The 27,510-nt window shown below is 37.3% G+C and overlaps 1 pseudogene; it reads right to left on the reverse strand.

Moving 5' to 3' along the window:
- LOC109059402 lies at nt 1–27,444 on the reverse strand (annotated as a pseudogene).
- Nucleotides 27,445–27,510: the final 66 nt, after the last annotated feature.

Raw genomic sequence — 27,510 nt, forward strand, 5'->3', positions numbered from 1 at the left:
CTGAATAAATACATTTTTAAATAAAAATAGTGTTCTTTGTTGACCACCTTTTAATTTTTTTAAATCATATTTTCAAGAAATTAAATGTTAAATTGCTAAAACTGTAACATAAATAGGCTTATCAAGTGTTTGGCATACTATAAATCAAAATCTATTCACAGTTGGTCACTCAGGATCTGACTGGTGACAAGACTAATGATCTTTCACTAAAGACCTCCTATTGGTCCACAAATGGGCTCACCAGCTGGCCAGGGAGTTATTCTGTGGCTTCTGACTGGTTCTCCTGGTCCACATTGCACTCCTCGCTGGGCTCAAGGCTTCCTCGGTTGTGTCTAGAGCGTTTGTGCCTGTGTCTCCTGTGGGTATCTGCGTCATCACTATCATGATGCCTCCTACTGCTTCCACTAATGAGAGTGACAGAGAGAAGGTGGTCACATGATCTATATATGTTATGGTTATATAAGGCTGCGCTTTGCCCCCAATGAATATCACCTTTGTAGGCCCTTTTGATTTTGCTTGTGTGTGTGTTATTCTGCATGATGTGACTGATGTGAAGCTCTAATGGCATGTTTTGTATGTGGACATATTGTACATGCATTTGTTATGGTTTTGTGTGTAAATTTGTACAAAAGGATATTGGGTATTATATGTGAGACCCCCCCCCCCCCCCCCCCCCAATTAAAAAAAAAAAAAAAGATAAAATTAAATAAAATAAATCAATTCATTTACACACAGCAATTATGTATAATATATTGAGTATAATGTAATACATTACAATTTAAAAACAAATAAATACACATTTATCTGAAAAAGTATGGATGTTATTTATACAATCAAAATCAACATTAAATTTGTTGTGGTGTTTGAGATGCTGCACATAAGAGGGGTTTTCTTCAAACGAGAGGTGAAAGAGATGCTGGGATGTGTAGGGTTTGGGTGGGGGACACACATTGCCAATTCCTTTAGTTTTGCATGTTAGAAAACGCATCGAAGTGGACCCACATTCTTTACTATAAACGTCGATGTCTGAAAAAATAATGAAAAAGATTCAAGCACTTGTACTAGTGACTAATATTACTTTTGGTTTATTTTTCTCTCTGTTTCTACGGCTTTCAGATTTCGGCTTCGTTTTGTTCATTCTGACAGTGGTTCGTTCTCTCCATCCACTGGCATGGAGACACATTTGCCAAGTAGTTCTATGTTGGTACATTTCAAATGCTGTCACATATGAAAATAAACTATAGTGAGTTTAAAAAAAGAATAGCAACCGAAAAAAGAAAAGCAATGTTAATAATCTATTTTAAAAATGGATGATAACTTATAATGCTTATAATTATAACATGAGATTTTGTTACTGATCTAACCACTGAAACGCAGTATTAGCTACACATTCAGCAATATTTGACTCTGAAACAGTGAATACAGATGATAGCTACAGGGTCACTATGGTTTCAGCAGAGGAATTAAAGGGAGATTTCACCCAAAAATCTAAATTCTGTCATTAATAACTCACCCTCATGTCATTCCAAACCCGTAAGACCTTCGTTCATCTTCGGAACGAACACAAATTAAGATATTTTTTGATGAAATCTGAGAGCTTTCTGATCCCGTCATAGAGTGCAATGAAAGTGAAATGTTCACAGGCCCTGCAACGTAATAAGGGCATCGTTAAAATAGTCAAAATTACAACAGTCCTTCCCACATTGCAGGGCCTTATGAACATTGTGGGGTTCCCTTGCTGTCTATGCAGGGTCAGGAAGCTCTCGGATTTAACCAAAAATATCTTCATTTGTGCTCCGAAGATGAATGAAACGTCTTACAGGTATAGAACGATATAAGGGTGAGTAATTAATGACAGAATTTTCTTTTTTTGGGGGGAACTGCCCCTTTAAACCCATAACTAGATAGGATTAGAATAGAATATTATAAAATAGATATCAAATGTTAGATAACAGATAAAAAATAAAAATGGACTGAAGGGACTTTTTTTTTGGCCCATCATCTCGGGCATTTTTAGTCACCTTTGGTATTTATGCACCCTGGTGAATTTCTGACCCGGTGCATTACCTGCGTGAGGATCTGTGTTGTTCATTCCTGTGTCTGTGTCTTCTTTCTCGATGTCTGTCTCTCACTCCTTCTCTTCCCGAGCTTTCTCGGTACCTCTCGCTTCCGTAATGACGGTGATCCCTGTGTCGAGACACACGTTCCTCCTCACTGCACACACATGTACAAATACACTCATTAGTAATAAGGGAAAATAGTGCATCAGTCTGTTATAAAACAGAGCAAGATGACTTGGTTTGCTACATAGCTAGTGCAGCATCCTATTTGTCAAAGAACCTCACAATCGAGATCGTTTGGAATGATCAAACTTTGTACGTCACACAAGTAACATTCTCCTTGGCAAAACTGGCGATTTTTTTTCAACGGAAGTTTGACTTTAGCATGTTGCTAAGCTAATGGCAGTTTTAAAAATCATTACAATTGTACACTGACTTCTAATAAGATGAATGGCTTTCTGTATCTTTCCCACACTTCCAGATGGGACAAACCTACCTTGTTTGATGAAACAGAGTTGTGAAAAACTGTAAGACTTAAGGTTTGTTCACACCTAAAAAGATAACTATGACAATAACTATATTAGACCCTGCCACTAGGATTAGGCGCTTAAACCTTGATTGGACTCTAACTGGCTGTCAATGGTTTTTATCATTTTATCACCTAAAAATATTCTGAAAGTGATTTCAGTGCTATTGTGGCTATTTTGTGCTGCATCTTTCTGAAATGGGCTCAACCTGCAGCTGTTATGATGTAACAGTATTCTAATGAATGGCTCCGAGGTACAACATTACTACGTTCTCTCTTTTTCTCTTTTCACATTCACACAGAAAAAGAGAGAGACAAAGAAGAGACAAACTCAATAACTTGAGTCTGTAATTAGCAGTCAGTTGAAACCTCCGGCCCTCAGGTGCTGTGCAATAGATTAGTCTTGGAAACACTAATTAGATGATGGGGACAAAAGACTTTGTGGTTGCAATGGTCAGTGTGAGGCACTTGTGGATTGTGTGCGATCGCTTCAGACAGCCAAATGTTTTTGTTTCACTCAAAGGGCACCATTCACCCAAAAATAAACACTCTGCTGCAATAAACCTTTTGGGTGAACTATCCTGTAAGTAACTCAGACGTTTCCATCTCTTTGCATTTTCTTATAGTTACTCAAATGATATCTTTGTTACTGTTAGCACGTGACTAAGCTTGCACTCCCGAAACTGCTAACACATGAATCTGTGTTTTCATCTATTTTTCAAGCGATTTATTAAGAATTACAACCATATACATGCCCCTCTGGGACTTATAAATGTATAAAGGCACAATGAGTAAAACATGATGTGATTGTCTCTCTGTGTGTGTGTGTGTGTGTAGGTGTTGTGCCAGCTGGACTGAAGACATGCCAGTCCTTTCTCTACGCCACAAGAATGGTCCCCATATTTAGGGGACCAAGTTTTCACCAAATGTCCAAAAAATTGCTAAGAGCATTACCAGCCAGATTAAAAGAGAGAGAGATTAAGTGAGGGAAAGGGCTAAGTAAGAAAAGAAGGAGAAAGAAGTTAATGAAGCCAGATTAGTCAGTTGCAGGTGTTGTTGTTCGATACTCTTTGTGCTGATCTTGCTCTTGAGTTTTGGCCCTGTTAATACACCTGTTTTTTTTTTATTAACATTAAACCTTGTGCGATCTGATTTCATACATGAGTGTGTATTTTTTTTTTTTTTTTATTCAGGCCAAAACAATAAAAGGTACCTGTTTGTGTGTGTATGGTTTTTTTTTTTTTTTTTTTTAATTTTTAATATTTTTTTTTTAAAATTTTTTATTATTTATTTAACACAAGTACTATGAAAGAGTTATTTTTGTTTTTAATTTTTTTTTTTTTTTTTTATTTTTTTATATTTTTTTTTTATTTTTATTTTATATTATTTTAATTTTTTTTTTTTTTTAATCTTTTGGATGATATTGTACTAGAAAGAGTAACCATCTGTGACTAAGATATTTAGTTTGAGGTACTAATAGGTACTATCTATATATTCTACTTGGTCATCGGCTCGATAAAGATAATCAGAACTCACGCTTCATCGTTCAAAAGATTTTTTTAAAAAGCAATTAATACTGTTTACTCTAGCAACATCCGACACATTAAATGTCAAATGTGACAAAGAGACATTTATAATGTTAATAATAATAATAATAATAATAATAATATAAAAAAGCCTACACAAGGGCTACAAAAACACGTGGTTACTTGTTGATAAAGCACAAAAAAAGTTAAAAATAAAAAATTAACAAAAAACATCAATATTTTAAAATGTCATTATTTTAATTTGCCAGATGTGATGTTTTGAGTGTAATTATAGTTAGTTTTATCAAATACATTCAACTAAATATAACATGTATTCAAAAATGAACTTTACAGTTATATTATCCACATTCATTCATTCATTACAAACCCGATTCCAAAAAGTTGGGACACTGTACAAATTGTGAATAAAAACAGAATGCAATGATGTGGGAAGTTTCAGATTTCAATAATTTTATTCAGAATACAACATAGATGACATATCAAATGTTTAAACTGAGAAAAATGTATCTTTAAGGCAGAAAAATAAGTTGATTTTAAATTTGATGGCATCAACACATCTCAAAAAAAAGTTGGGACAAGGCCCTCATTTTCCCACTGTTGTGGCATACCCTCTTCTTTTTATACCGTCTGCAAACATCTGGGGACTGAGGAGACAAGTTGCTCAAGTTTAGGAATAGGGAATGTTGTCCCATTCTTGTCTAATACAGGCTTCTAGTTGCTCAACTGTCTGTAGGTCTTCTTTGTCGCTATCTTCCTCTTTATGATGCACCAAATGTTTTTATGGGTGATGTGATGGACATGCAAAGGATCTGGAATGTAGCGGAAGGGCTGACCATTTCAGTACCCGGATCCTTCTTCTACGCAGCCATGATGTTGTAATTGATGCAGTGTGTCAGGTCTGCATTGTCATGTTGGAAAATGCAAGGTGTCTTGACCCTGAAAGAGACGACCGTCTGGATGGGAGCATATGTTGTTCTAGAACTTGGATATACCCTTTCAAGCATTGATGGTTTGACTTTCCAGATGTGTAAGCTGCCCATGCCACACGCACTCATGCAACCCCCATACCACTCAGAGCATGCAGGCTTCTGACTGAGTGCTGATAACACTTGGGTTGTCCTTGTCCTCTTTAGGTCCGGATGACATGGTGTCCCAGGTTTCCCAAAAGAACTTTTGATTCGTCTGACCACAGCGAACAGTTTTCCACTTAGCCACAGTCCATTTTAAATGAGCCTTGGCCCAGAGGAAAACGCCTGCCACTTCTGGATCATGTTTAGATATGGCTTCTTTTTGACCTATAGAGTTTTAGCCTGCAAATGGCGAATGGCACGGTTGATTGCGTTTCACCGACAATGTTTTCTGGCCGTATTCCTGAGACCATGTTGTGATTTTCATACAGTACAGTTAAGAATTCCTGTAAGTGATGCAGTGCCGTCTAAGGGCCCGAAGATCACGGGCATCCAGTATGGTTTTCCGGCCTTGACCCTTACGCACAGAGATTGTTCCAGATTCTCTGAATCTTTGGATGATATTATGCACTGTAGATGATGATAACTTCAAACTCTTTGCAAATTTTTATCTGAGAAACTCCTTTCTGATATTGCTTTTTGCCGCAGCATTGGGGGAATTGGTGATCCTCTGCCCATCTTGACTTCTGAGCGACACTGCCACTCTGAGAGGCTCTTTTTATACCCAGGCTCTTTTTATAGATCAATGTTGCCAATTGACCTAAAAATAAAAGTTGCAAATTGGTCCTCCAGCCTTGTCCTTATATGTACATTTAACTTTTCCAGCCCGAACTTTTCCAGGGGACTTTTCATGAAATCCAAAATGAGCACAATATTGGCATGACATTTCAAAATGTCTCACTTTCAACATTTTGATATGTTATCTATATTAACTATTGTGAATAAAATATAAGATTATGAGATTTGAAAATTATTCCCTTCCTTTTTTACTCACAATTTGTACAGTGTCCCAACGTTTTTGGAATCGGGTTTTGTACTTTTATTTACATTTAAATTCAAATTTGCATTACTTGTTACATCACAAGATGTAATAAGTGTCAAGGTGCCAATGGAGGGATGACCCATAGCGACGGACTAAATTGCAGGACGATGGGCTTTTATGGACAATGAATAGTAAAAACAAAAACAAAAGCGAACACAAAACTACACGACGGGGGGGGGGAAAAAAGGCAGGCAGGCCAGGACAGGGTACAGCATGAGCAACAAAGAAAATCTAACATTACCAACAACAGGAACTACTAACATATAACAATGGGGCAGTTCTTCCCTACGTCGCTTATTACATCCGAGCATGAAATGTCACATCCAAGATTATTCATCGGTGCTAATCAGGATCTGGCTAATTTGGTTCTTCCGACACACACTGCGTGAACACCACGATCAGCAATGCAGCCCATTGGCTGAGCGGACTTCCCGTACAAGACAGCCAATGACATCATATAATAAAAAAAAAAAAAACAACATGACGAAAAACTTGACCCACGATGAAAGAAAATTTCTGGACTTTATAAGGAACCGGCCAAGAGAACAAAACTATAACTTATTTTATTTAATTTTTATGATCACCAATCACCTTGAAAGGAAACCAGCCACGTAGACAAGACCATCAAAGCAAGGGGATCGGGGTAGTGGAGTGAATAGATGTAAAAGTTCTCTCAGCATGTGCTAAAAGCGAAAGAGGGTTGTTGTATGGGTGAACACGTAATTGTCCGTTGGCGTTTTCTCCACCGCATGTGGCAGACAGTAATGGATGTGTAGTCTTCTAACGGGCTGGTCCACCCCAAACAGCCATTTTTTGAGCTTCGAAGCTTCGGTAGCAATCAACACCGAATATTCATATTCATTCATATTCTTCTCCGTGTCTACACTGGACTTGAGCAGCGCGGCAAATACAGGATTAGAAACCTGTCAAACACTCGGATGCGGCGCGGCTGACAAATTCCCGACAGTAAACTGCTGCCTCGTTCTATTTATGACATGCTGACACAAATTTCAAATGATTTTCAAAGGTCGCTTTGTCATGTCCAGTGTTAGACCTTGTATACAGTCTCTGGTGTAGACAGGGACTTAGCTGTTGCGGTGCAGCATTTGGTGCAAATGGACACGCGACACGTTTAGAAGAATAAACTTTTATTAAATTACAGAACAGCGTGAGGACAGAAGCGAACGCGCCTCACACGAGCAGGGCTTATATGCTCCAAGAACGGACACAGCACTGCACTAGTAATACACAAAACATACAGGTCTACTTAAGAGCAATACTTTTATAATATAGAAAAATAGTAATTAGGCTGGGCTAGTGTTGTTTTTTTATTTTAATGACTAACCGTATTCGCAAGTATTTTCAAAGCAACAAATAAGAGCATTGTTTTATCATGTGTAAAATTTACTGATTAACATGCTGGATAAAAAGCAGTTAGTTTTTTATACAAACTTAACAAAACTGTATACCTTGATATGCTGTTGGCTGGTAGGACTAGTTTCCCATCGCATAGTTGTCACACTCCTTGTTCTTATCTCCAACTCAATTTAAAGCTAATGTTCACGACACAGCTGAGGTCTGTCAGCATTGTTGTCTTCTCTTCCAGGATGAATTGAATCATGACGTTCACGAAGGGGCTATTCCTATTTAAGGAGCCAACTGGAAACTGTTTCGCCGGGTGTTACAAGGGGTCAAAAACCAACCAGAAACACAAACCAAAGAATATAATCAAAGTCTCAAAAAGTTGGTATGACGTAATCCCCATATTATGGTCCAGAAGAGCACGCGCCTAGCGAAAGTAGGCAACGCTTTCCTGGGTTGCGATTATAGCCCGCACGTTGGCACCTGGCATTGCCGCTGCGGACGGCCTCCCCCAGCAAAGGTCGAGATGAGTAATAATCGTTGCTGTAGTCAGTTAGGAACTATACTCATTAGAGCAACGGCACAAGCGCTCTAAGACGCTAAACAGGTAGCCCAAAGCATTAGGCATGTTGCAGCGAGGGAGAGGGTGTGTGTGACAAAAATTAGTTACTCGTTACCAGGCCCAAAAGGTCGTGGGTGAGGTGTCTTTTGCAAATGAGCCCAGCGTGAGTCAGAGGACTATGTGAGATTTGACAGTCATTTTATTTAGCAGCTGTTGGTCACACGTTTTGATTAAAAAGCAAGCCTTTAAGGCACTAAAGAGAAAATACTCATACAGATATTGAGATATGGTCACTCATGTTCATGTGAATTGGTGAACGGACCTAAGAGACAGCCTAATCTAAAAGAGGAAAGAAGCCAAATGTTGACTGTTCATAAGTGAACAGACCGCTTTGCTCCGCTGTTCTGCCTGCCTGGTTTTAATCTCAGACCTTCTCTCCACCATGGTGACCTCACACTGAATACTCTGCCACCACAAGCAATGGCTCAAATGTTCCTGAGGTCAAAGAGAACTAAATATGAATTGGCCAAAAGTGAAATTTCCTTTCAAACTGTACGACTTTTCTTCTGGTGGCACACAGTAATTCTAAGGAATGGTGTTGGTTGCTTTTGGGTGAAGTGACACGTGGCCATGTTTTGGTGACCCATACTCGGAATTTGTGCTCTGCATTTAACCCCATCCAAGTGGTGCACACACACAGTAGTGGAACACACACATGGAGCAGTGGGCAGCCATATCGCTGCGGCGCCCGGGGAGCAGTTGGGGGTTTGGTGCCCTGCTCAAGGGTCTCACATCAGTCGTTGTATTGAAGGAGGAAGAAAGCACTGGTTATTCACTACCAACTCTCTAACCATTAGGCCATGACTGCCCCTTTGCTGCATTAAAGGGATACTCCACCCCAAAATGAACATTTTGCCATTAATCACTTACCCCCATGTCGTTCCAAACCCGTAAAAGCTCCGTTCGTCTTCGGAACACAATGAAAAGATATTTTGGATGAAAACCTGTGGACTGTGCCCCCCATAGACTGCCAAAGTAAATAACAGTGTCAATAACGTAAGCTCTTCTGTATCATGCGCGCCAAAACGATGCACTTTTTCTATGTGTATTTAGCTTTGATTTGAAAGAAAACTGTGCATCTTTGTGGCGCGGATGATACAGTAGAGCATACGGTGATCGTGGACAGACCACAGAGGAGACTGTTGCCAAAGGAATTGTTGAAATAAAGTCGTTATTTGTGTTTTCTTCACTTACAAAAAGTGTTCCCGTCGCTTCATATAACCCAGACTGCACATCTGATGGCAGATGGAGTATTCTGACGATGACTTTCATACCTTTTATGGACTTTGACACTGTTATTTACTTGGCAGTCTATGAGACAGTCACAGGCCACCCGGTTTTCATCCAAAATATTTTAAATTGTGTTCCAAAGACGAACAAAACTTTTACGGGTTTGGAACAACATGGGGGTGGAGTATACCTTACAGTACAATGAAAGGTAACTGAAGTTGCCAAGCTTCAAAACAGATGCAAAGCACCATTTCATCCAAAATATTTTAAATTGTGTTCCACTCTATTTCACTTCTTCTGGTGCTACACAATAGCTTTGAAAGAGTTCATTTGTTGTTAATTTTTGGTCTTTTAAATGAATATGTTGTTTCAGTTCACAAATAAATAATTAAAATCACTCAATGATCTGATCATCATCAGTGAATAATTCCAGTCCCCCCCCCCCCCTGTTTCCTATCATCAGTGAAAAATTTCAGTCTTTTATTACCTAATATAGCACATCTGATAAACCCCTTTTTATGATTCTTTTGCTTCATTTTTGAAGCGTAAAAAGCTCTACATGCGCTGTAAACTAGGGGTTGAATGACTTCAGATTTTTTAAAGTTGACATTTATGAAAGTTGAGTCAACGTCAACTAGTTGCTGATGACGTCATTAATGAACAAATAAGCCTGAACCTTGAGCTGAGACTCGAACACCTTGTGCACAGCTATGACATGAGACACAGCGCTGCCCACATGGCTACTGCTCCTATAACAGCTCATTTCAGTTTGTGTTTCACAGAGGAATGGAAGTAATGCAAGTTTAAAATGACACAAGTCAAACAACTGCACAGAGCTTAAAAACAGCTACAATTAAACATCCAATTAACCTTGCTATATTGAGACTGATAATTGACTGTACTACCTTCTGTGTACTTGGGAGGAGGGGCTGTGTTCTCGATCTGTTTCTCTATACCGCTCTCTCTCCTGCTCCTGGTCTTTTGTGTGTCCTCTTTCTCTGGCTTTCTCTCTCACCCTTTCTTTGTTTTGACGGGTGTAGTTTTCCCATGCCTTGCTGCTTTCCTATCACACCTGACCCATGAAGCCACGCCCCACTGCAGGTGTATACACACCTGGAAAAAAAATAAATAAAAATGATTTTTAAGCAGCAGATAGAAATACATATCTATTGATATTAAATATAATAATAATATATAATTAAATACATACTCTATGTATCTATCTACACACACACATACAATGATTTACAATAGTGACATTAAATAATTAAATAAAAAAGCTATATATATAAAAAAAAAAAACACTGTTCAAAAGGCATACCAGTTTTATTCAGCACATTTTTGCTGAATATTTAAACTGCACATTTGAGACAGATTGCAGGATAACAGCTTGTTTTTATTATAACAGCTATTGCGTTCTCTCTGCCTATCTTTTACACACAAACATGCATACAAACAATCACTGAAAGCTCACAGTGACAATAACTGCTTTAGCCTCTTGAGCACGCCCCAAATCATTACAACATGCAGAGGTTAACAAGGCCACAGCAGATTTTATGTCATGCTCCTTTTTTCTTTGTGTGTGTATGTCCTTGTTAACCTCTGCCTGTAATAATGATGTGTGCTGGACTGCAGTGGAAACGCTTGCAGTGCATTTCTATGCTCAGTGGCGGGAAACGTATCCCTCTAAAGTTCAACAGGACGTGTGTGTGTTTGTGGGTGTGTAGTGATGATGTGTTGAGTATGTTAACACTTTGTATATAGTTCTACTATCTGTAGTCTCCACCAACCGCACGCCTCCCTATGCATCCTCAGAGCTCTGTGACGTGTGTGGCAGTCTGGCTGTGTTTGTGTGACCAGAATTTTTTTTTTTTTTTGACTGGCAGTCCAGGACTTTGGATGCTCCAATTAAGACACATCCAATGCAGGTTCCAAATTAAATATTTTCTCACTATTCGCTACAAGGTGTTTGGAAAATCCACAAGGAAATGTTCCTCAAACACAGACTTCCTTTCACACACACACACATAATTCAGAAGCCAATGAAAACTCAAAATGTTCCATAAGCAAGTATATTTATTTTCTCAAGTCAAAAATTTATTGCCTAACCTTTGAATCGCTAAAAATGATGATTAGGTTATAGGCTATTAGGTTATAACTGGCATAGAACCAAAGGTGATTAAGCTTTTTAGAACAATCATTTAACAAAATGTATTCATAACTAAGTTTTTACCCAAGATTGCTGGTGTAGTGCATATCTTTCATAAACTTTCAATGTTCATACCTGCAGGGAAGGGGTAAGCTGTAGCTGAGCGTCGATCATAGCCTCCCGCCAAACGTCCACTGCTGTAATAAGAAAGATAACGTTAGCATTGACAGTGTGGTTAAATCATCTGCTATTTTGAAAGGTTCTATTTTATAAATATTTAAAGTAGTTTGATTTGTTTTTTTATAAAAATCAAATGGATGCACATACACATTAATCTGAACCTTAGTTTTTCTCTTTCAGGAAAAAGCGGTGCTGTAACATATTCAATATGTTTTATTTTGCCCAAACTGAACCTTATGAACAAAGCAAGACCCCATTATTTTTAACTAACAACACAGACGAGAGGAATAAATAGAGCATACCAACAAAAATAGGAAAAAGTAAAAGTAAAAAAAAAGAGGTAGTCAGAACTTTTCACAATGATCAAAAGACGTTCCTCTGTTTAAGAGCTCCATTTCTTCATTGTTTGATGTTACTGGCATTAATTCAAAGTGCAGCATGAGCCCGGTTAAGTGCCAGCAGTGTGTAACTATGTGTGTGATTGTGTGAGGAGATACAGCTCTGGCAAACACACCACTGGTGATCCATAAACCCTGGCTGCCTGCTAGTTTCCGGGGGGTGTTCTGCAGGAGTAGAAGTTAAGTTTTGTGTGTATGAGAAAATCGCATCCAACAGGACTCCTTGTGGTCAGGTGTTGGTTAAGAGTGCACAGTTTCTATTAATATCTCTGGAAAACATGCCACTTTTCTGGTTTCTCTTTCTCTTTGTCTTTCTCCCTTGCTCTATCCACTTCCTCTTTTCTCTTTCTTATGAACCCTTTTTTAAATTCAGCCAACTACAATACATGATCAGTATGTCTTATCCCTTCACTCTTGCTTTATGTCTATACACAGGAGAGCAGACAAAAGGAGATGAGAGGAGGAATTTATGATAACCGATGTAAGATGATCTCGCAGTCTCTCCTGAGGTAAGCCTTAATTAACGCCTAGCTCATTAAGACAGCTAATCATTGCAGAATTTGACCCTAATGGGCTCACAGTAATGGCTGTGCAAAGATGCTGTCCATCCAGTAGCCTGTTCCACATTGCTCTGGTAAGTAACCGTATCAACAACACAACTATTATTTGATATTCAACTACATGTGATGAGGGATTGCTGACAAGAAATGAGTTATACTGGATGTGGATGCCAAGTCTCAAGACATCTATTCAAACCCAGTGTTGAAAGCAATTTGCCTTCAATATACAATTACTGTCTCTTTCTAAAAAGTTGTGGAAAATGGACTTCCTACACATGGACTGTGAATTCTTTTGTTGACTGGAGAGCCAAAGCCTGATAAATTTAAAGCAGAAGGAAGGGTGTTGTGCTTTTGAAATGGTGTCCCAGAGAGCACTATTTCAGGGGTGTCCCTCAGGGCTTTGTATAAGGACCCTTTAAATTTACTATATATTCACAGCATGTGATGTTTATGTGTGAAAAATTATCATGTAGGTGACAGAGAGGACAGAAAAAGAGAGTGTAAAAGAAGAAAAGTTAGTTTTTTGGCATGACGGTGTGAGAGGAAGTGATTCATGAATTATACAGTCCTTGGTTGGCAGGGTTCGGATGAACGGAAACTCCTTCAAGGATGTTTGGACTTGGCAGAGAGACTGAGACGTGAGAAGAACCATTCTTTAAACAACAAAAAAAAGTATGAAAAAAGCCAACTTAAGGACCAGGAAATGGGGAAGTTGGGTCAGAATATGGTGAAAAAAAGTATAAAAATAGCACAGAGAAATAGAGGTAAAGAGGATGAAAATATAACAAAATAATGCCAACAGAGAGAGAAATTTTATTTTCTTTTTATTTAATATATTTTATTTACTATATATATATATATAATACTATATATACACTATATATACTATATATGTATTGTGTAGCCATGATTCCACTGCAGCCTTAAAACAATTGGCACTGAAACCCACACAAATGTTCTGCAGATGATGATGCCTGTCGAACTGTGAGGGGGAGTGAATCTAGAAATAAAGTTGGGGGCAGATAGACAGGCCAAGACTTGGCTGTTTGTCTTGGGGAGAAAGGGAGGAAGAGTATGAGGCATAGATGGATGGGGAGTTAGTTCTGGATGCCTGTAAACAGGAGGCCAGAGGCACAAACATGGCCACCCTGTCTGTGTCTCTCTCTGCCTTATTTGGCATTTGACCGGGTGGGGGACGGCTTTTTAACCATATTTTAGTCCTAAGAAGATAAGTTACAGTGTCAGACAGAAATGAGAAGCAAATAAGTATGTGTACGAAGAGACAGAAACACACACACGCACACTTAACCACCTTAAACACACATTTGATAGCTTCCAAGCACATGGATAAGCTGAAAGAGCTGGATCAAACTGAATAAGTAATTCTGTGTATATGGAAGAAAGACAGTCACAGTGGATTAACTGAAGCAGATGGGATTTTTAGTGCTTTTGTCTTGATTTCTCCTCTTCTAAGTCTGGGGTGTAACTTTGATGAGCTGCCCTACATACTGCAGGCAGGAACTGAGACAGAAGTAACGACTACAGCTTTTGTAGCTGCAGCCTAGATTTACTGTCCCAAAAACTCCATGAAGGCTGCCAATCTTAGCTTTAAGAAGAGTCAGTCATCTCTGTTATGAGGGACACTGAATGTTTGAGCCCTCTAACATTTAAACTAACATAACTTTTTACACATATTTACATATCTTTTTTTTTTTTTGTCAGATTTATGTGATTTTCCTTTTTGCTAGTGGCAATTTACCACATAACAGTCTTCTATAAGAAAAATATGCTAATCTGGAAAGTAGCAAACACGTGCCCCATTTAAGAATTACGCCATTTAAATGTAAATGTCTTTTCTTTTGGCCTACTGCTTGCTTTCTCAAGACAGTAATAGATGTAATAGAAATGACTATAACTTTGTTTCCATTCAAGTTGCAAAAAATACACTACCATTCAAAAGGTTTTTCTTGGAAAGAAATTAATACTTTTTATTCAGCAAGGATGCATTAAATAGATTAAAAGGTGACAGTAACTGCATTTACAAATAAATGCTGTTCTTTTGAACTTTCTATTCAAAGAATCCTGACAAAAAAGCATAAATGTTTCAATGTTTATATTAAACAGCACAACTGCTTTCAACATTGATAATAATAAGAAATGTTTGAAGCAGCAAATCAGCATATTATTAGAATGATTTCTGAAGGATCGTGTGACACTGAAGACTGGAGTAATGGCTGCTGAAAATTCAGCTTTACCATCACAGGAATAAATTACATTTGAAAATATATATATTTTAAATTGCAATAATAATAATCGTAATTTCACAGTATTACCGTTAAAATATTTATTCACAAATGAATAAATAAATAACCAAGCTTAGTTTTCAGGCATTTTGGAATTTTTTTTTTTTTTTTTTTCTTATCTTGGTGTTTCCATTCTTACATTTTTATGCTATATCTCAAAATTTGCATAAAATATATGGATGGACACTCAACCACTGACTTCATTCGAAAATAAACTGATATTCAGGCATTCTGAGAAACAAGTGTTCTGCAAAGACGTAACATTATTAAGTCTCTTTCACAAGCTCTACCTCTTTCTCTCTCCCTTTCTTTCTCGGTCTTTCTTTTTCTCCTTCTTTTGCCTGTATAGTGACTTGCTATGTTCTTGCTTTCTCTTTCTGCTACATCTCCTTTGTCTCTCTCTCCAGTTTCTATACGAAACCAGCCTGGACATATTCACACACACATGATCCATATTTCATACACAAACCTGCTATAATGCATAAACAATCAATCAGTAAGAAGAAAAAAAAAAAAAAAAAAACTTGAACATGAACACTTACCTATCTAAGGGTGGTATCATAGGTGGAGGGGCCCCGGGAGGTAATGGGAAACCTGAAATGGCAGGCATAAACAGCTGTTATGTGAATAATGATATGGTGAAATCAAAATTATAAGCATGAAAAATGAGGAATAGTAAAATCATAAGTGTACATGCAGTACAATTATTTTCAAATGTCTTCATATGATTTCATTTATTATATGCACGCATGCATGTTTGTGTCTGTGTGCGTATGTCCAGATGTCCTGACTTCAAATGACTCAACAGTGTTTATGACACATCCAGACAGGATTCAACAAACTAAGTGGCCTGCAACTTTTACTGCCCTGCTAACCATGACACCCCCCTTAAACGCGTGTGTGAAACAAATGGGCCTTCGCAGCACCCAAAAAACACATTCTCCTCACATGGCTGAGACACACTTATCTGCTTTGATCACACTTAGCCACAGACTCACAAACATTCATGCACATCTGGGCACCATCCCACTTTTGTTTTTCCACAGACCCCTGATGGGAGCCAGCTCCAAAAGACAGTTTTCAACGACAACAAAAATGACTGAAAAAAATTCTAAAAGAAAAACAGTAATTTGAGCAACACAGAAATCAGGCAGCTCTGGCTAACACAGAACGAGGTAGAAATGCAGCGTCCCCCCCTCCAAACGCATGCATCCACTCAGAGCCTCGCAAATCATCTATGCTGTCCTTGAAACTTCAGAGTCCTCTAAGTGCAAAAGTATGTACTTTGTTTGTTTTTTTTTTTTTAGTCTGCCTGTGGTACTATGGCTAATTTATATCAGAGATCTGTTGCAAGCTCTAGAATAGTTCAGTAAGATCACAGATCTGCTAGTAAAAATCTTAAAAATTTGTTAATTCATGTTTGTTCAAAATACCTGTGTACCTGTATATGTCGACATTAAAAAAAAATGCTGTAGAAGTATTGTGCACTCTTAGTTCATGTTATGCCAATGCATTACCAATAATGCTAAAGTATAGAACTTTACTCTATAGTGTTACCATATGAAATTACTTCAATAATGAAAATGAATTAACATTTTAACAAATGAATAGATACATATATATATATATATATATATATATATATATAGATATATATATATATATATATATATATATATATATATAGATTGTGTAAATGGTGCTTCCAGGGTAAAAGGTACTTTATGAATGTGTTTACAACCATTAATGTCCTCTAAAAGAATCAAAGTGGATCACTCTTTTTGTAATATATACATATAGACTATCAGTGCAAAAATGTAAAATACAAATCCTCTCATAACAAATCTGTCATTAAAATTATGATTTGAATGAAAAAAAAAAAACTCTCACTTCTCCACAGCCTCATTTAATCAAAACATTCCTCTCCTAACAACTAGCTCTCTCCATCTTTTTCCCCTCTCTCTTTCAGCACAGCTGGGTCATTCAGCACATTTTCAGTGCCACGATTCTGCTAGCATGGCACTTTTTCATTCTTCCCGCCCTGAGCTATTTTTAGTCACACGCAGCACATTAATGACAACAAAGGAACAGCGTGGCCATAATGGGTTGGCGATATCCACATGGGGAGTGAGTCAAAAATAAAGAGGCCTATAACTTAAAAATGAGAAGGTGGGCTTCTATGATAAAACGAAAAAGGCCTGTTCTGGATTATAGGCTGAACTTCAAAGGCTAGGCCTGACCAGAAAGTTTGATATTTTGACTGTATTAAAAAGGATGAGTGGGTCCTGAAAAACGGGATGATGGGTGAGTCTTTCAGTGAGAGGTCTGAGTGGGCCGGAGGAGGGGTGGCAGGATTTGGCAGAAGGCAATTTTTTGATAGGGCTTTGAAGCAGAAGAGGAGTAGAGTTAAGAGAGCTCAAATATAGACGTCCTGTTGAAAGTGTGGAGGTGCAGCATCTGAGCAGGAAGTTGGGCAAACTGACGGCCAGCAGGCCTGTGCTGCAGAGGGAAACCTGGAGAGAATTACACACACCTGGATACAGACACACCAGCTCAAGCGCATATGTTGTCAGACTCCTACAGAGACACATGCATGCTCAATATTTAGTCGCTGTCAAATGAAAAACACACAGCTGCTGCAGCTCATCTGGTTTAGCACCTGAACTCTAACCTTCAACCTTAAGCACACAGCATTTTTGGGCATCATAAAAAAAATAACCTTTATGTTTTAAGTAGACCAATAAGACGTGTTTAGGATATTAAGGATCTCTTCAGACCAGGAGAAGACAGCAGGTCGCTCAATATGGGTGTGAATTAATCACATCCTGGAAAAATGTTGTCATGGCAACCACAAATTCCCTACGGTTATGCAGTGTAATGAAAACATATCAACATGTCCTTTAACCTCCCTTGGACTGTTTGAAAGAGTGCTGGCCTTCAGTCAGGAAACGTCCAGCTTCATGGATCAAAATAAGTCTTATGCTCAGCAAGGCTGCATTGATTTGATCCAAAATACATTAAAAACAGTAATATTGTTAAATTAAAAAAACTGTTTTCTGTTATATATATTTTAAATAAAATGTATTCCTGTGATGACAATGCTGAATTTTCAGCAGCCATTACTGCAGTCTTCAGTGTCACATGCTCCTTTAGAAGATGCTTTGATGTGTAAAAACTATTTTTAAAAAATGCTAAAACTGTTTTTTTGACCGTTTTAAAGAAATGCATTTATTTTAAATATTTATATTTTGTAAAATTATAAATGGCTGTACTTTTTTATCAATTTAATGCATCCTTACTGAATAAAAGTACTCATTTTATTTATTTACTGACAACAAACTTTTGAAAAAAAAAAAAAAATATTATAATATATTAAGCAAATATATTCTGAAACATAACATTAAAATTTCTAATTTAATCTTATTAATAGTATTATGAGGATTGACCCGCTGGTTATGAGAATAATCTGATTTACATTTAATAAGCTGGTTAATATGCTGCACTGTGTCACTGTCAGACGTGTTCTGCTTGATTTTGCAACTATTAAAAGTGAGAGTTTTTTTTATCAAGGACAAGCTGAAGGAAAACCCGCAATGTCGTAACATTCACATGCTACTACGTCACTGCACAGCACAGCCCCGTACCTTTTCTGCTGACAAAGTGAGTGTGCATGAGTGTACAGCATGGAGCTCACTTACCAGGTGGTGGTATGAGGGGGAGTGTGGTGCTGATGGAGGGAGGAGGGAAAGGTGGAGGTGGGATATTGGGAGGAAAGAAGGGCAACAGCTTTGGGGAAGATAACTCTGTGTCCGAGGATTGCTCTGACACAACCTGAAATTACACAACTATATGAGATCAGTACTCTACTATTTACAGCGATTCACATCTGTGCCCATCAAGCATGCAAAAACACACCTGGATGTTATTTTTCATCAGCACTGTGACGTCTTCTCCCTTCCACTCGACTGATGGTCCCTGCTTGTCCTCTGATAACATTGATCGCACCACTCGACTTCCTGCATTTCACACCCACAAGCATAAATCAAAATCAGATCATTATGTTGAGTCCATATGTGTGAGTGAGGAGGTTGCACACTACAAGCTATTTATTGAACAAAAAAGATACTGGTTCTTTTTTTGCGCTATAGGACACTTGGCACACACACAATCTCAGTCAATGCGATTTTCCTGCTGATCTGGGAAATCTCCTTCTCCTCCTCAATATTTTTAGCTTATGTACACACAGCAGTCATACGCTCGCTCGAATGTGTGGTAGTCGTCACCATTCATAAATCTTCAAGTCTCCTGAAACAAGGCTAAAAATACTCTAAATAATGCACAAATGAACTAGGCAATAACCTATTTCAGTCACTAAAAATTAATCAGATAGAACAGAGCAAATTAATGCTGCATTAAAAATTATGCATGCTGCAAGAAAGCAAGCATTCAAGAGTTGACCAGCTTGTCTGCAAAAGTCTTATTGTTCTTGTCTTGCTGGTGGAGTTTGGGACAGAGTCAACTATAGTGGAAAACAGACACACAGACACACAAATGTAAAAGCCTCAGATTGGCACACTTCTGGTGTTTCACCTATTTTCAGCAGACACGACAGTAGATTTAAGTGCTACCCTCTTATGATTTTATAAAAAAGGTACACATAAAAAATTCACACCCCAGCCCTGGCTCTGCAGTCTGCGCTCATCTGTATTTTTAATCTCAGCAATCTATGTCATGCAGTAAATATTTTAAACCGATTTCTCCATTTAAAAGGATGTTCACCCCAAAATAAAAATTCTGTCATCATTTACTCACACAAAAGAAGATATTTTGAAAATGTTGGTAATTAACCTGTTTTTGGCACCATTGAATGCAAGTGCATGGACTAAAAAAAGCATTTAGCAAAATATCTTCTTTTATATTCAACGGAAGAAAAAAGGTCATACTGTATGATTTTTTTAGGTGAACTATCCCTTTAAAGATGTGTTCAGTAATCTTCCCCAATAAAAATGGTTTACACTACATAAAAAAAAAAAAAAAAAAAAAAAAAAAACTTAAAATATTGTTCACTAACCTAAGGCCCTGTTCCAAATGGCACCCTAATCTATTGGGCTCTTGCTGTGTGGGTTTGGAAGACATGCGCATCAAGGTGCTTAGTGGCTACAAAGGAGGCGCTCACAAGGACTCTTCTGAAAGCTAATGTGACGAATGGGACAACCGATACAGAGACTGTTGGCAGCCTGCATGTGGCAGCCATTGTAAATCTGCAAGACCACAAGTGCACATGAAGCGTGTCATTTGGGACAGGGCCTAAAACTTCCATCATATCTGTAGCTTAACAAAAGTTGTTTTATTGTGTATAGAGAGGGTCGACTTACTGTATGAAAGTGGCCATTATGAGATCACATGACCAGCTGAATATTACTCACTTTATCTTGCTAAACCCCCTGTGACGCTTTCACTTATAGAATAAAGTAATCCTGGCTAACTTCAAATATAAATTCGTAGCATTAGTACCAAATACTTGGCAACTAGGTGTCAGTTTAAAGCTCAATAGCGACTCAATATCAATCAGTGAAACATGAACAAAAATTTCTGAGTGCACTTCTGTGAAAGACAAAATAAGAATTTTCTAAGAATTTTTCAGTGCATTCAATCATGCTGACTTTAAGTAAGTCCCATTTATGAACCATGCAGTCAAGCTGTACCTGAATATGCACATTAACTCATGTGAACTCTTTTTAGAGCAAAAACATTGCATTTTAATGGGGCTGAACAAGATCGAATGACAATCTCTGTTAAGACCCTTTTGATTCTGAAAATGCCACATCATGCTCTGTGTTTAAATGGGCGTACTGTGTCTGACTCCTGCATCCTGTCTGTACTTGTATGTGTAATAATGAATGCCGGACTGTTGCTTTACCCTTGAATGCTCCGGTTCATACACGTCCCCCTGAGCGAGGCATAACCTTCAACTGATTGAGGAGAGGTTCAAGGAATGGCTGATTAAAAATCACCCTGCTAACTCTTGCCCAGGACCAAAGAGAGTCTGGACCACCAGGGCTGAACCGTAGCATGTGTGTATTTGTGTTGTGTCTCATGGAAAAGTAATAGTGAAATATTATAGGTTTCAACAGTCAGGATGTTTTCTTCAGGGGAGAACAGAAAACAAGAGCTGATAGAAATCAAGTGGGAAAAAAATGCAATTTTTTTACCCGTATATATGAGTACAGAGCATTTGGGACAACAGCAGAAAGCCATTATCATGTAATGATGCCGTTACTGGGAACATGGCTAGCACGCACAGTAAATAAGCAGCCATTAAGAGTGCTACACTGCCCTTATGCCAAACAATTCAACTGCACGAGATGATTCAAGAACAAAAAGAGAAAACAGCATCAGAAATTACATCAAGTATACTGTAGTTATTCTACTTCCTCTTCATTACAGATACTTAATACAGTTTATTTAACTCAATGCACATTGTATGCAAAAGCTTACTGGCCTTCTCTGACATTGCTTCATTGGTACACCTTTTCAGATCAATTTAAATGACTGCTTACAGGCGGCTGATTATAGCCTATAATATGCATCAGTGCATGGAATGAGTTTGAGTGGAGATTTTTGCATTCACTATACTAGAAAAATACTTAAAATAGCTTTTAAATGGTTTTAGGACTAAAGCCAAAGACGCTTTTAAAACTAAAATGTTGGCCTTTTTTACTGTTTTAAAGGGACAGTTTACCAAAAAAAAAAATTAAATTCTGTTACCATATACTCTCCCTTATGTTGTTTCAATAAGTAAAATGTGTGCAATGTGTGTGTATGGTGTTGGTTGGTTGGTTTGATTGGTTCATACTGATGTGTTTGATAAAAGGTTGATGTACCTGGTTGAGTGTTCTGACAGATCACTACTAGAACTCTGATGAACCTGGGGAGTGAGAGAGAGAGAGAGAGAGAGAGAGAGAGAGAGAGAGAGAGAGAGAGAGAGAGAGCAGACATTATGCATACACACTCATTCTACATACACAAGTGTTCCAAAAACTCATGAGCCACCTACAGAAGCAGCATTTTAAGTTGCCACAGGCACTTTCAAAGTAAAAGGTGTTCCAAAAGTTATGAATCCAGTTAGTTGCCTCCTCCTAAGGTATCTTAAATTCTAAGGCATTTTCACATGTGGTTAATGCAGCCCCAGAATGCTCTGCACTGAGCTCAGTGGGAAAAAAAATCTGGCAGACGAGGCAAAAGAAAGGTTCACAAAACAAAATAACAAAATTATGACAAAATATAATATAAATAAAATTACACACACACACACACACACACACATATATATATATAAAGACATCTATCAGATGTATATACACAGCAGATGATTTCCAGATTAAATAATCTTTAACAGACATATTGCAGACGTACATGTGCTATCTGGCATAAGAGCTGATTATTGTGCCATTAGCTTAGCAACATGATAATGTCAAACTGTTGGAAACATTTCCAAATCGTACATGATGCATTCAAGTCATGTCTAAAACATTATATTTCTAAGTTGAGTGTACATGAACACCACTACAAAGTTGTAATTATGAGTCCTAAGTTTCCGGGTGGAGGATTTCAGGGAGAAAACATAGCGGACACATTGGATGCAGCGTCTGTATTGATGCTAAATTTGTTGGAATGTATTACTTTTTTTCATAAATACAATAAAACTAGCTAAGATCCATGATCACAATTTGATAGTATTGTACAATTTCAAAGTATACATAATGAGTGCTCCAAATCAATCACTTCTGAGGTTTCACAAAAATAAGGAAGCTCCCTTAGAAGCCAGTTGTCTTTGTAGGCAGCTCACTGGACTTTGGAACAAAGCTTTCAAGTCAGAAACAGCAGTAAATGCCCAGTCAGAACTCATAACTCATTATCAACATCGTAGTATGAACCATCATGATAGAAGTAAGGGCATATTTTATTTATGTTAAATGTACCATTATTTTGCTTAATGACCCCAGACTCAGGATCTCTAGGCTCATGCGTAGTCGTCTCTGTTTGTCACAGTAAGCCTTCCAGGTGTCCTCATTAAAACCATAGTTAAAGTAGTCAGACAGCTCTGCACCTGCGTTTATACACAACACACACTGTTAGCTGTTCTAGAGAAAAAGGTACATATGAATCTGTGTTAGAATAACACACACACTTCACACATCCTAATGCTATCAACTGCACCTGGCTTCCTCCATGGCTTCTCCTCAAAGGACTCCACATCCACCTTCAGGACATTGCCTTCAGCATCCAGATCCAGCCCTCTGGACTTGAAGCCTGACTCACAGCAGATAAGATTTTAGAGGCTGGATTCCCACACCCATATTAAACCAAACCCAGAGAAATATCCTAAAGGGATTCTCAGCAGCACAGTTCAGTCAGGCTTAAATGTAAGCTTCCTTCAGGAATGCATGATGGTAATATAAGAAATATAAGACATAGAATATATATTTTTTATTATAAATACTCCTGAAATATTTAAACTTTTTGAATTGAAATGGTCCACAAGTTTTATAATAATAATTTTAATGAATTTTAAAGGTGGAATGTCACTTCACAGTGTTTATGTGTAATGCAATAGTAGGCTTGATAGTCTCTCCATCTCTTTGGACATAGCTACATATCATATTTTTATTACAATAACAACAGGGTACAAAATAGGGATGGACATTGGGATGCTAAGACGCATAGTAATTTCATTTTCAAATTAATAGTCAGTGAAAGGAAATACTTTTCAAATTAATGGTCAGTGAAAGGAAATTCTTCATTTAGAAAACGTTAACCTCAGGAGGTTGAACTATTAATTACATGAGCTATATTATTTTCTATTATTGATAAACATATTTGTAATAGGGTGGAGGAGTTCAGCGTGAAGAAATTACAATATTAGCAAAAATGGAGAAAATCAAATTAGACTATTTACTTGTCTGCCCACCATGCTGTCGAAAACGTCCAAATGATGTTAATTTTGGGGGGAGGGGGTCACAAATTTAAGTATAAATAATGCAGGATTTCACAAAAAATTGTGGAGCACATAACATTTTTGGCAATTATAATAAGCAAATATTTAAAAATAGATTGTACTGCAATGAATATCATTATTACCTGATACAGAGGTTTTTATGTTCAGACTAACGGAACTAGAACCAAATGACCTACAGAGTAAACCACAAACAGACCATTAAGTATCATTATAGCAATTTATTAGACCCAGAATAATTGAAGATGTCATCAGTATCTGTATGACACGAGACCGACTTGACAGTGACATATATAACTAAAATTGTAAAACTCTGACTGAATTACTCACGAGCCCTGAGATCCGCCTGTTTTAATGTCACCGATGGTCACACAGACATCATCATCACTGTCTGATTCACTTTCCTTTGTGAGGGAAGAACAAAATGACTGTTTGTAAAGGTAAATGAACATCCTACATTATCACAACTAATCGAAATAGATAAAAAAAAAAAAAGTTTAGAATAAGTTTTGCTAAAACAAGCACCTGGTAATTGAGTCCACTCACTCCATCAACATCACCAATCAGAGCACTGCAGAAGAAGATATGTGTTTATAATTAACCAATTAGATTGTACAATAATGTGTATATTACATAAATAATCAAGATTCAGTTACATCTTCAAACTAGGGAATGATATAGATTAGATTTCACTAAATGATAGTTTGGGGAAAAAAACATAAAATTTAAAGCATAATAATAAATTGTTCTTTTTTATTTTAAATTTAAGAACTAGTTTCACCAACGAGACAAGGGGTAATTTGTCGTACTTCTGAGACTCAAATTAGATCACTCTTGAATCTGAAGAAAATCCTGAGTCTTGAAGAAAAAAAAATATGACTAACTTTTTAAGACATGCAACTAGCCCCAGGTGTGTGCTCTGCAGAAGAATCTTCATTTTCCTTTGGATGCACACACTTCCTGTCAGTTTCATCAGTCTGTCTGATTTAATCACATGCACTAATTGATGCTACAGAACAATAAAACGGCTTCTACACTCTGCAGATATAGGCAATGAAGGGGATCGATTTACAAGCACATCTTTAGCACCAGGCCTACATTAGTTTAAGTGAGGCCTATATCACTGCGGCCTCATCAGGCTTATTTAAGGCCAATGCAGCGTGAGGGAAAATTCTCGCTTGGGTTTGAGTTTTGCCCCGACTCTAATGAAGGTGAAGCAATCCAACCGATAAAAAACGCTGTGTCAACTCCAAGAAACAGTTAACACGTCTCTACACAATGCTGGGAAGCAGAGGATAAAAACACATGGTTAATATTCCTTCTCACTCCTACCTCAGTGAGCACATAAGAGGAGTATTAGCCCTGTGCACATCCAACGCTGAATTTAACAAGCGTCCAAGAGTTCCCACCAGAACATGTGTGGCTTGATCCACTTTTGGGAGCATTTTTTGCAAAGAGGTCTATCGGCAAAGATGTGTCACATACTGCTAATGTGCACATATGGTCATTACTAAGCAGGAATTAAATGCACACGCTTCATTTGTACAACGCTACTTGCCCTAACAGGAAATAAATGTGTCCAGCCTCTCTCATTCTGAGTCGGCACACCATTAGGTCTTGTAAACTCTCATTTAAATCCAAAAGAGTTCGAGGCTAAAGTGACCTGAAAGTTTTTGACATTGCCAGGAGCAGAAAATCCCAAGACGGCAGAGAGATGAACTGTGCATGTGTTTGTGTTGGGGCCATGTATTAAAGTAAATGCTGATGAAAATGCAAATGAAATGAATATGAGGAAGAGCTTATTTCAAATAGCTTTAAAAAAAAGGCAAAGCGACATTTTGGAGAAGATTAATAAATCAACTGCTCTGATTAAAGCTAAGATGTCAACAAAAATACTGCAATAATTAAACCTAAGGTCTTTGCACCAGTTTGTACTCTATATTTTCTGTCTTTTTATGCAGTTGTGAACTGTGTAGTCTACAAAAGTTTGGATAAACATCCATTCATAAAGACAATAAAAGATAAAAAACATTTTTAGCATCTTAGATAAAGATGCTAAAACATGAAAAGTTCTACTCCTTTTCTTTGGAAACTTCTCAACAGCTAAACACATTTTCTTGGGCATTCTCACCTGAAAACTTCCTTTTCTGTTGTCTCTTCTTCATCAAAATTGTCATCTATTTATGAAAAAGAAGTAGAAATTAGGACAAGATTTATTTTCACATGGAAAAAAAAAAACAGTTTTAAGAAATGTAAAGTTTTTGCCATAGTGTTTTTAACACTATTAACGCTACACTTTGACATATTTGAATGCAAATTTGTATGGCATTTAAATGATCAACATGATCACAGGCTTTCTATCATCTGATAGTTTTCTTCCTTTTCATTTTATTTTTTATTTATTTATTGTAATTTTTAAAAGCGTCCACTTTCAGGGTCACAGTGTTTGTGTCCATTTTAGTAAGTAAATATAATTGTTATGTAACTTTTTCTAGTTGTTATTGGACTGAAACTTTTTTTTTTTTTTTTTTTTTTTTTTTTTTTAAGAAAAGTAATGTTAAAATGGGGCATTTCCTATATGATACATCAGGTTTTTGTGGAACATGTGTTTGCCTATTTCTGGCTCAATCGTCATTGGTATTACATTGCCTTGTATATTTTGCATCCCACAGTAAAAATAATAATAATAATAATAATTATTATTAAAATAAAAAGTAATATAGTATAGATTATATATATATATATATATATATATAAACTACAGAGCTTTGATCCTAAAACTAGGCATTTTAAATATATGCAATACTGTTCTTACTGTTATTGTATATGTCAAGCATTAGAGGGTTAAGGAATTCATATGAATCATACTGATTTCAAATAAATAAACAAGCGAACTTGAATGGATAAATTTAAATACGATTTTAAAACCTGATATTTAAAATGTCAACTCTATAGTACATTGTATTGATTTTTCTTCTCTCAGATTCATCTCTGACTTGGGCATGATATGGATCTGTCATGTCCTATGCCATATTGATACTGAAAAAAAAATAATAATATTTCTGAAGAGCTCTAACCAACTTTGATCAGATGCTATTAAATGCAGCAGCACTTACTACATGATGCTGTTATGTTAGGTGTGTATAACTGTATTCTTTGCCATATGTTCTCTGTAAGCGTTGATTTGAACGTAAATGTTCTGAAACGCGTGCAGCTGAATAAATAACGGTTTCTGATGTAATAAATTTAGGGCCAGATCCTTTCTTAGAAGAAACGTGTGCTTTTGGTTTTGTTAGATGTTGGAGTAATGCTTTCCATCTCACCACGAGGAAGTTTGATTTGCTTTCCTGAATCACTCCAGACAATTTTCAAGTCTTGATCATCAGTGTGTTTGTTATTTCTCACCCCATAAAGCCAGTCCGTCTCGTCATCAGCGCTCTCTCATCAGCTGTTTTTCTCTGCTACCATCTCTTGTGGACATGATCACCTCGGGTTTTTGCGCTTTTGCGTTGAGACTTGAGATCTCAGTGTAACCTAAATGATTCCC

This window comes from Cyprinus carpio, chromosome A20 (assembly GCF_018340385.1).
Source record: "Cyprinus carpio isolate SPL01 chromosome A20, ASM1834038v1, whole genome shotgun sequence".
NCBI classification, from domain to species: Eukaryota; Metazoa; Chordata; class Actinopteri; order Cypriniformes; family Cyprinidae; genus Cyprinus; species Cyprinus carpio.